We start from the raw sequence: 8,408 nt of genomic DNA, 5'->3' as shown, positions 1-8,408 counted from the left end.
GGCGCCCCCTGCCGGGCGCCGGGGGCACTGCAGGGGGTGTGTCTGCGCCCACGCCCTGCCCCCACCTGCGTGCGGGCGGTGTAGACGGCCCACCCGGCCGCCGCGGAGCAGCCTTCCAGCCTTCCCTGCGCGCAGTTGCCCCGCGGTGGAACGATACAGGCCGGCCCGGACCCTGTCCTCGGGTCTGTTTGTGGGGAGTGGGCCTGACTCGCAGGGTAGGGCCTGGTTCATTCATTCACGAACGTTTCCCGGCACTCAGAACGCGACAGGCCTTGCCCTGGTCTCCGAGGACTGCCATTACCACCAGGGGTTGTCAGTCGGGCGGGAGACAGCCGCGCAGAAATAACTGATGAAAGTGGAGAAATGGCTACAAGCCGCAGGGAGCAGGAAAGGAGGGAGGGTGATGAGCCAGCTTCCCGGCTGGGACCCAGGCAGCGGAACAGCCTGCGCCTAGGCTGGAGGGAGCCCTAGAGAGCTCGCTGGCTTCTGGGAGCTCTGCCTAGCTCAGCGAGGCTGCAGCTTGCAGGGTGGGCGGGGGAGAGTGGTGGGAGAGGGGTTCCTGCAGATGACTGGACAAGAGAGAGCCAGAGGAGCCTCAGGGGACCCTCTGTAGGGCTCTGTAGTCAGCGCGGGGCAATAAGGAAGTGGTTGGTAGCTGTGAGACCTTGGGCAAGTTACTTAACCTCTCTGTGCTTTACCGAATGGGGAAAATAGCACCAGCTTCTTACGGGTTGTGGAGAGGAAATGCTCCCTGTGCAGTGGGGGGCCTGACTTTGGAGTAGGGGTGGGGGGGAGGCTCAAGGACCTGTGGGAGCCTAGCTGGGAGACAGTAGCTGCAGACTGCCAAGAGCCTGGAATGTGGCTGGGAGCTGGAGCTGGAGCTGGACATGGCCCCGACACTACAGGTTGTCCCCAACCCAGTACACGCCAGCCGGCTTCTCAGCAGGGAGCTGGACTTGGAGGAGACATCTGGAAAGTCTCAGAGACAGGTGTGGGGTAATAGAAAAAGCATGGATTTGGGGTTCAGACGGGAGGGAATCTCAGCCAGACCACTTCCTAGCTGTGTGGCCTTCAGCTAGTTACCTAAGCTCTCTGAGCTGTTTCCTCTTGTGTGGTATCAGGCTCTCTCCAGAGGTTACAGATTCGGGAGATAAGGACCTGGGGCGTGGGGGAGGGCGGGAGGGGAGGCCTGAGGAGGGCCTCCACATCTGGTTTCCCTTTCTTTCCTCTGAGGTCAAGATAGAAATGATAAAGGAGGGTGGGTGGAGGGCCACCTCCAGCCTAAAGGGAAGCCTTGCAGCAGCTCTGGCCAAGCCACATCTCCCACCCCTGCATCAGCAGTACGCTAGTCCCTGTCCCACTTTGTCATCGACCCACGGTCCTTTACCCCAAAGACTCCGGACTTCTTTCCCTGGTGTGCTGCGGCCCAGGCTAGGGTCTCGGGAGTCAGTAGCCCACATTGGAATGCAGCCTCCACCTCTTCCCAGCAGAGAGAGGTACATTTTTAACTTTGCTGAACCCCAGGCTGGAGAATAAAACCATGAAAGAATGGAGGGCCCCTCCACAGAGCTGTTCTCCAGAGGAAGAACCAGAGAGCTTCCAACCGCATTATTCATTCTGTCTTTCAGTCACTCAACAGGTACTTACGGAACACCTGGTAAGTGCTAGGCTTCGTTCCAGATGCCGGAGATGAAGGCCGCTGGACAGTGGTGTGCAGGCGATGAGCCCGCTGTGGGGAGAGGGCGAGGAGACTGCTGTCAGAGGTCAGCTTCCAGGGCTTTATTTATTTTAATCTGACAGAGTGAGAGAACGGGAATGTGAGAAAGCAAGCCACCAGGTACGGGCCTCAAACCGCCGTCAGCCATGTGGGAGTCCAGCGCCCTTAACCACCATGCCACCTGCTGGCCCAAATAAAATAATTCTTGGGAAAAAAAAAAAGTATGAGTTTATCTGGAAAAAAAAAAGAGCATGAATTTCATTATACAAGCAATGAGGAACCACTGAAATTTTTTTTTTTTTTTGGTAAGTTTTGCTCTAGGGCACGTGTGTTCATAGTAGGGAGAAAGAGACAGAGAGAGAGGGAGTGAAAGTGAGAAATCACCCCCACAGGGGCCGGCCATGGTGTAATCCCTTTTCCTCCATTCTCTTCTCAAAATTTTGGGTACAGATGCACATGCACCCGGTGTGGTTTTCTTTCTTCCTTTTTTTTTAAAGAATTATTTTATTTACCTTTATTTATTTATTTTAATTTGACCAGAGAGGAACGGAGAGAGAGATAGAGAAAGCAAGCTGCCAGGTCCAGGACTCAAACCATGGTCAGCCATGTGGGAGTCCAACACCCTTACCCACCATGCCACCAGCCAGCCCCTCTTTTTTTAAAAAAAGAATTATGAATTATTTATTTAATTTTATTTGTCGTTATTATTTTTTTTAATTTTCTACAGGATATGTGCACCCACCAGAGAGTGAGCAACAGAGAGAGAGAAAAGGAGGAAGCAAGTTGTGAGGTTTGGGATTCGAACTGCGGTCGACATGTGAGAGTCTAGCATCCCAACCACCATTGCTACCTGCTGGCCCCACCCAGTGTGTTTTTCAAGCTGCCAGGTCCAGGACTCAAACCACACAGCTGACCATGAAGGATTCCGGACCTTAACCGCCATGCCACGACGGGTCTAGCACTGAACGATTCTGGGCGGGGAATGACACGACAAACAGTGAAGGTGGAAGCCCAGTGAGAGGGCTGGAGGGTGCGCAGCGGTGCAAGGCTTTGCTGCCCTGCAGGGCTGACCCTGTGTGGGCTCCAGTGTGCCCACGGCCGGGGACCAGCTGAAGCTGGGTGTGGGTGGTGGCATGGAAGGCCACCACCTTGGAGGTGCTCTCTGTGCTTCCTGCTCATGGCAGAAATTAATGAGCAAAACGAAAACAAGAAAAACACCCAGCGAGGAGGCCATGACCTGGTCCAGCCGGGTGAAGATGGCGCAGGTTATGGTGGAAGCGGGACAGAGGCCCTGAGGGGGGAAAGAGAGTCTCGGGCAGCTCTTTCCAAGTGGCCGTCTGTCCGTTCTTTGCTGAGATGCGGAGCAGTGTGAGCACAGGCTGTGGCTACTACCTAACAGCTCGACTTTGCACAACTGGAGTTCGATGCCCGTGAAACCAAGATGTCTGGTCAGTTTAGAGCCAAGCACTCAGGTTCCCAGACTGTGCCACTGTGTGTGGTGTGCCAGGGCCTGCCCAGGGGACAGAAGCACAGGCCAGAGCGGCCGCACGGGTGAGGGTGAGTGGGGATGAGAAGGGAGCGGGCTTCCGCGTGTCCTGATGCCGCTGCCTGATGGACTGCAGGATACGAAGTCGGTCGGCCCAGAGGTCCAGAGCTGAAGTGCCTTCCTGGGAGGACTGGGCTCCCTGTCCCCTGGGAAGGGCCTCTGCTCCCTCCACCCTGCCTCCTCCCTTCCCCCACCCTCCTTGCTCTCAGATGACAGTTTAGAGAAGCTGGTGTGAAATAGCTTGAAACTCAGACAGTCTGGGCGGTCCCCCAGGGCAGAAAACAGGAAGCCAAGATTAAAGGCAGATTTCCAGCAAAGTCCCCTTCTACTTCCTGCCGAGCAGGTGCTCTGCTGAGCTGGCCTCGAGCACAGGGGCCAGGCAGCCTCCCCGCTGCCACACCTCCAGGCCCCCCAGCTCTGGCCTGCCTCGGGCTGGGAGCTGTTCTCTGGCCCTGCCATGGCCCTCCCCCAGAAAGCTGTGAAGGAGGCAGATCTGGGGACCCCTGAGAGGCAGCAGGAGCTAGCAGAAAGGGGGTGGGCTCGGTGTCCCTCAGTCATGCTAGGCGGTCCGCTTTCCTGCTGCAGGGGTGCCCAGAGGAGTGCAAGTGGCAGAAACGGGGACCTAAGGATGGGTGTCCAGGGAAACCAGCCCAGCACGTGTGCCGAGTCTCTGGGGAAGGGGGAAGCCAGAAGAAAGCAAGCGCTCAGGGCAATGCCTCCACGCCAAGCCAGCGGCCACTTGGCTGGGTGGCCATGCTGAATCCACAGTTGCCCGTGGCTCAGGGCACCAGGGGCCGGGACAGGCCTCCCCGTGACCTCTCACCCCTCCCGAACCATGGGAAAATAAGCTTGGGGGAGGTGTTCATCTAGTCAGGCAGCTGAGCCCCAGTATCCCTTCCCTCTGTAGGGAGCTTGGTTCCCACCTTCCAAAGCTGCCCCCCACCCTCCAGGAGGAAACATGCCTGCCTGGATCCAGAGGACTCCCACTGAGAACGCCCTTTCTGGAGTTTACCATGAAGACATGGGGCTGGCCTGGAAGGCCAGGTTCTGGAGACTGACCTGGCTCTGGCTCTGTAAGTCCGGGTCCTCCAGGCCTGGTTTCCCCCTATCTCGCAGGACGGCTTAGGTGATGGGGCAGGAATTTGCCGCTGCCTCCACTTTCTGTCCCTGGGAACCATGAGCTATTCCTTTACTGAGCATCTACAGTATGTCCCCAAATTCCAGGATGATGGAGCAGAAGGGATTGTAGCTGGATTTCTCCTCTCCCTCTCAATGTCTCTGTCTCTCACGTGCCCTAAGGCAAAAACCTCTAAAATAAATAATAATGAAAAAATCACCGTGATCATTATTATGGGTGATAACGGCTAATATTTACTGAGTACGTACTATGCACGAGTACTCTTCATGTCGCCAAAGTGTGTTTGCTCCAAGGGAATTTTCTAGGAAGTTAATCTTTCTTTCTTTCTTTTTTTTAGGTTTTTTGCATAGGGCACAAGTACTCACCAAGAGAGCAGAAAGAGAGAGGGAAAGTGAGAATCACCCCTCAGAGGGGGATGGCCACACGCAATCCCTTCTCCTCTCGGGGTTTTAGGCATGCACGCACCTGGCATGATTTTCAGGTTGCCGGTTCCGAGACTCGAACAGCAATTAGCCATGTGCAAATCGAGCTCAGGAAGTTAATCATTTTATCTGCCATGATGGTGGAGGCCATTCTGGTGGTGGTTTGGTGGCTTCGTGGCTTCAGTGGCGTTAATGACGGTGTTGAGAGGAGGGAGGCCTTTGAGAGTGGGACGACCCCACCCCTGGGGCCAAGACAGCCTGCCCGCATCACCACAAGTGATCTGGCTGACTGTGACCTCAGAGGTCACAGCTCCGTGATTTCTCCTCTCCCTCTCAATGTCTCTGTCTCTCACGTGCCCTAAGGCAAAAACCTCTAAAATAAATAATAATGAAAAAATCACCGTGATCATTATTATGGGTGATAACGGCTAATATTTACTGAGTACGTACTATGCACGAGTACTCTTCATGTCGCCAAAGTGTGTTTGCTCCAAGGGAATTTTCTAGGAAGTTAATCTTTCTTTCTTTCTTTTTTTTAGGTTTTTTGCATAGGGCACAAGTACTCACCAAGAGAGCAGAAAGAGAGAGGGAAAGTGAGAATCACCCCTCAGAGGGGGATGGCCACACGCAATCCCTTCTCCTCTCGGGGTTTTAGGCATGCACGCACCTGGCATGATTTTCAGGTTGCCGGTTCCGAGACTCGAACAGCAATTAGCCATGTGCAAATCGAGCTCAGGAAGTTAATCATTTTATCTGCCATGATGGTGGAGGCCATTCTGGTGGTGGTTTGGTGGCTTCGTGGCTTCAGTGGCGTTAATGACGGTGTTGAGAGGAGGGAGGCCTTTGAGAGTGGGACGACCCCACCCCTGGGGCCAAGACAGCCTGCCCGCATCACCACAAGTGATCTGGCTGACTGTGACCTCAGAGGTCACAGCTCCTAGGCTTCCTGATCTGGTGAGCCCTGGAGAGGGAGGTCAGAGCGCAGGTGAGGTGCTGACACAACCGAACAGTCTCGGTGCCTGCCCATGGCGTGTGCGCCCTCCCCAGGGTCTCCCTGGAAGGCCCTGTGTATCGGGGCACAGATGCTCAGTGGGGGACATGCAGGTGCTGCATGAGTGCAGAGGGATGACCCCTCCAAGTGTCAGGCCCACAGGAAGCGGGCAGAGGGGACAACAGGGCAGAGGCCCTGGACCTGGGAGGGTCTGAGCTTTGAGAAACGGGAACAGGCCGGAGGGGTGGGTGCAGGGCCTGGAAGCAGAGGCCTGGGGCCTGGGGTGCAGGGCTCTCTGAGGACACGGATGTCTCCAGACTTCACCCTCTGGGCCGACATCCCCTCCTCCCCACTGTCATTATCAGGGACAAGGTGGGGTTCACCACAGCCTCAGCTGGTCGGATTTGCATGTTTGAGAGGTCACTTCTGCTTCCGTAGGGAGAACTGAGTGCTGTTTGTCCTCCAGGAAGCTTCCTGACCCCTTCCCTGTCCCGAGATGGGTTCCTGCCCTGGGTTGTGCTCCTCAAGGCCCCTCCCGGGCACTGACTGTGGGCACTGGCACTTTTTTGTATGTTTGTTTGTTTGTTTGAGAGGTTTTTGCTATAGGGCGCATGTGCTTGCCAGAAAGACAGAGACAGAGAGACAAAGCGAGAAATCACACCTCCACACCAGCTACTGGCTCTATTCTTATTTCTTTTTCATTCTTTTTCCTGTAGGGCACATGCACTCATTGGAAAGAGGCAGGAGGGAAAAAGAAATCACCCCCCAGGGGGATGGCCACACCAAGATCCCTTCTCCTCCAGTCTCCTCTCAGGGTGTTGGGCACGCACACACGCCTGGTGTGTTTTACAAGCTGCACAGTTGGCCATGCGGGATCCAGCTGCCTTAACCACGACACCACCAGCTGGCCCGCAAACTTCCATTCTTGCAGCTGGATAAATATTTTTTCTCTCACTTCTAAAACCGGCTTTGTAGTCCCTGCTCTCCCCTGCTGTCCCCCAAAGGTTCAATCAGGCTCCCTGAGGGTAGGATCAGCTTTGGTCTGTCCCTGAGCCTGCATTTTCCCAGCGGCTAGTGAACTGAAACCCTCACGGGAGTGATTGCTGCAGTCCAGGCCCTGGAGCGATTGGGACCTGTCAGGGCCACAGCAACACTGGTGCTCACTGGGCCCCTGGGCTCGCAAAACCCTTGCAGGTTGACACCTGCCCCTCAATGCTGCCCAGAGACCTTCATCTGCCAGGGGTCGCCTGTGGGCTGGAGCAGTCTCTACCAGGCGTCCCTGCTCTGCCGGAAGCCCCAGCCTGTCTGTCCCTGCTGCTTCGCGGGAACTGTTTAGAGCAAAGCAAGAAGAGGGGCCCTGGCTTCCCTGCAGAGCAGAGTTTGGAGACCTGGCCTGGGTGAGGTGGGCCATGAGAGCTGCAGTGTGTGCGCCCAGTGTAGGCTGCACGGGAGAGCCACTGGCGCTGCGAGCTCAGCAGCAGCTCTTGCAAATCGTATGCAAACCTTCCTGCCCAGGTAAGTGCAGCTTTGATAAGCCCGTGTACCCACACCTGCCCCTGCAGAGGCCAGGAGCTTTCCAAAGAACTCATCTGATTGGGGACAGGGTGGAGCTGACTCAGGAGGCTGAGGCCCTGTGAGGCAGGAGTGGGGCTCTGGGAGGTCCTCAGGAGGCTTCTCCCCTGGGGGGGAGGGGGAAGTGGGGGACTGAATTCTCCTTGGAGCATCCTGTTCCAAAGAGGGCCTGGCCCGCGTCTCTTTTTTCCTTTTTCCAGTCCTTTCTTGAATGCACCCCTTAACCCTGAGCCTCTAGGAGTGTCCACTTGACCTAGAGGTCACCCTCCTGAGGTCGCAGTCACCTCTCCCTCCAGCCAGGGCCAGTTCTGGTTGGGGAGACTAGCCTCTGGCCTCTGATCCCCCAGAGCATCCCACTCGGACCCCGGGGCCCAGCTTTGTCTTCCATGGCCTGGATCCCTCCACAACCGCGGGTGCTTGGCAGCTAGTGACGGCGCCAGCCCTCACCCTATCTCCTGCGCAGCAGGCCAGAGGTGAGCTCGGCTGCCTCAGAGAAAAGCCAGCCTGCCTGTCCCGGAGCTGGGCCCCTCCTGGGCCTGGGCCTGCTGCTGGCTGTCACCCCGGGCCTGGCCTTTGTTGAATGTCTGAGGGCTTAATGTTAGGGGACAGCGCCAAAGCCAAAGCCAGGGGTGCTTCCAGGAGCACTTGGTGCAGAGAGGAACAGGAGGGAGTGACGCGGGAGGCAGGGCTGCAGACACCGTGACCTGGAGATCATTCTGGCACAGCTGGGGGCTGGGAGGCCAGGGCGGCATCCCACCCAAGCCGCCCTGAGGCAGCCTCTTCTTCCAGTGCCTGCCATTTCCCCGTTCACACTCTCTTCTGGTCTCTTTCGCCAGCGGTACATTAATTTCCTGCTAATCTGGGCCCAGCTCGGTTTCTGTTGTTTGTGACTTAGAACCCGGCCTGGTGGCCCCTGACCCCACCCTGTGGTGGCAGCGGGAGGGTGAGGTAAGGTCTTGCGTGGGAGGTGCCAGACTCCTAGCAGAATTAGACAGAGGCCGCTGTCTTCCCCTGGTGCTCTC

Source organism: Tupaia chinensis, unplaced genomic scaffold (genome assembly GCF_000334495.1).
Source record: "Tupaia chinensis unplaced genomic scaffold, TupChi_1.0 Scaffold141293_1, whole genome shotgun sequence".
NCBI classification, from domain to species: domain Eukaryota; kingdom Metazoa; phylum Chordata; class Mammalia; order Scandentia; family Tupaiidae; genus Tupaia; species Tupaia belangeri.
Note: the sequence above shows the minus strand (reverse complement) of the source record.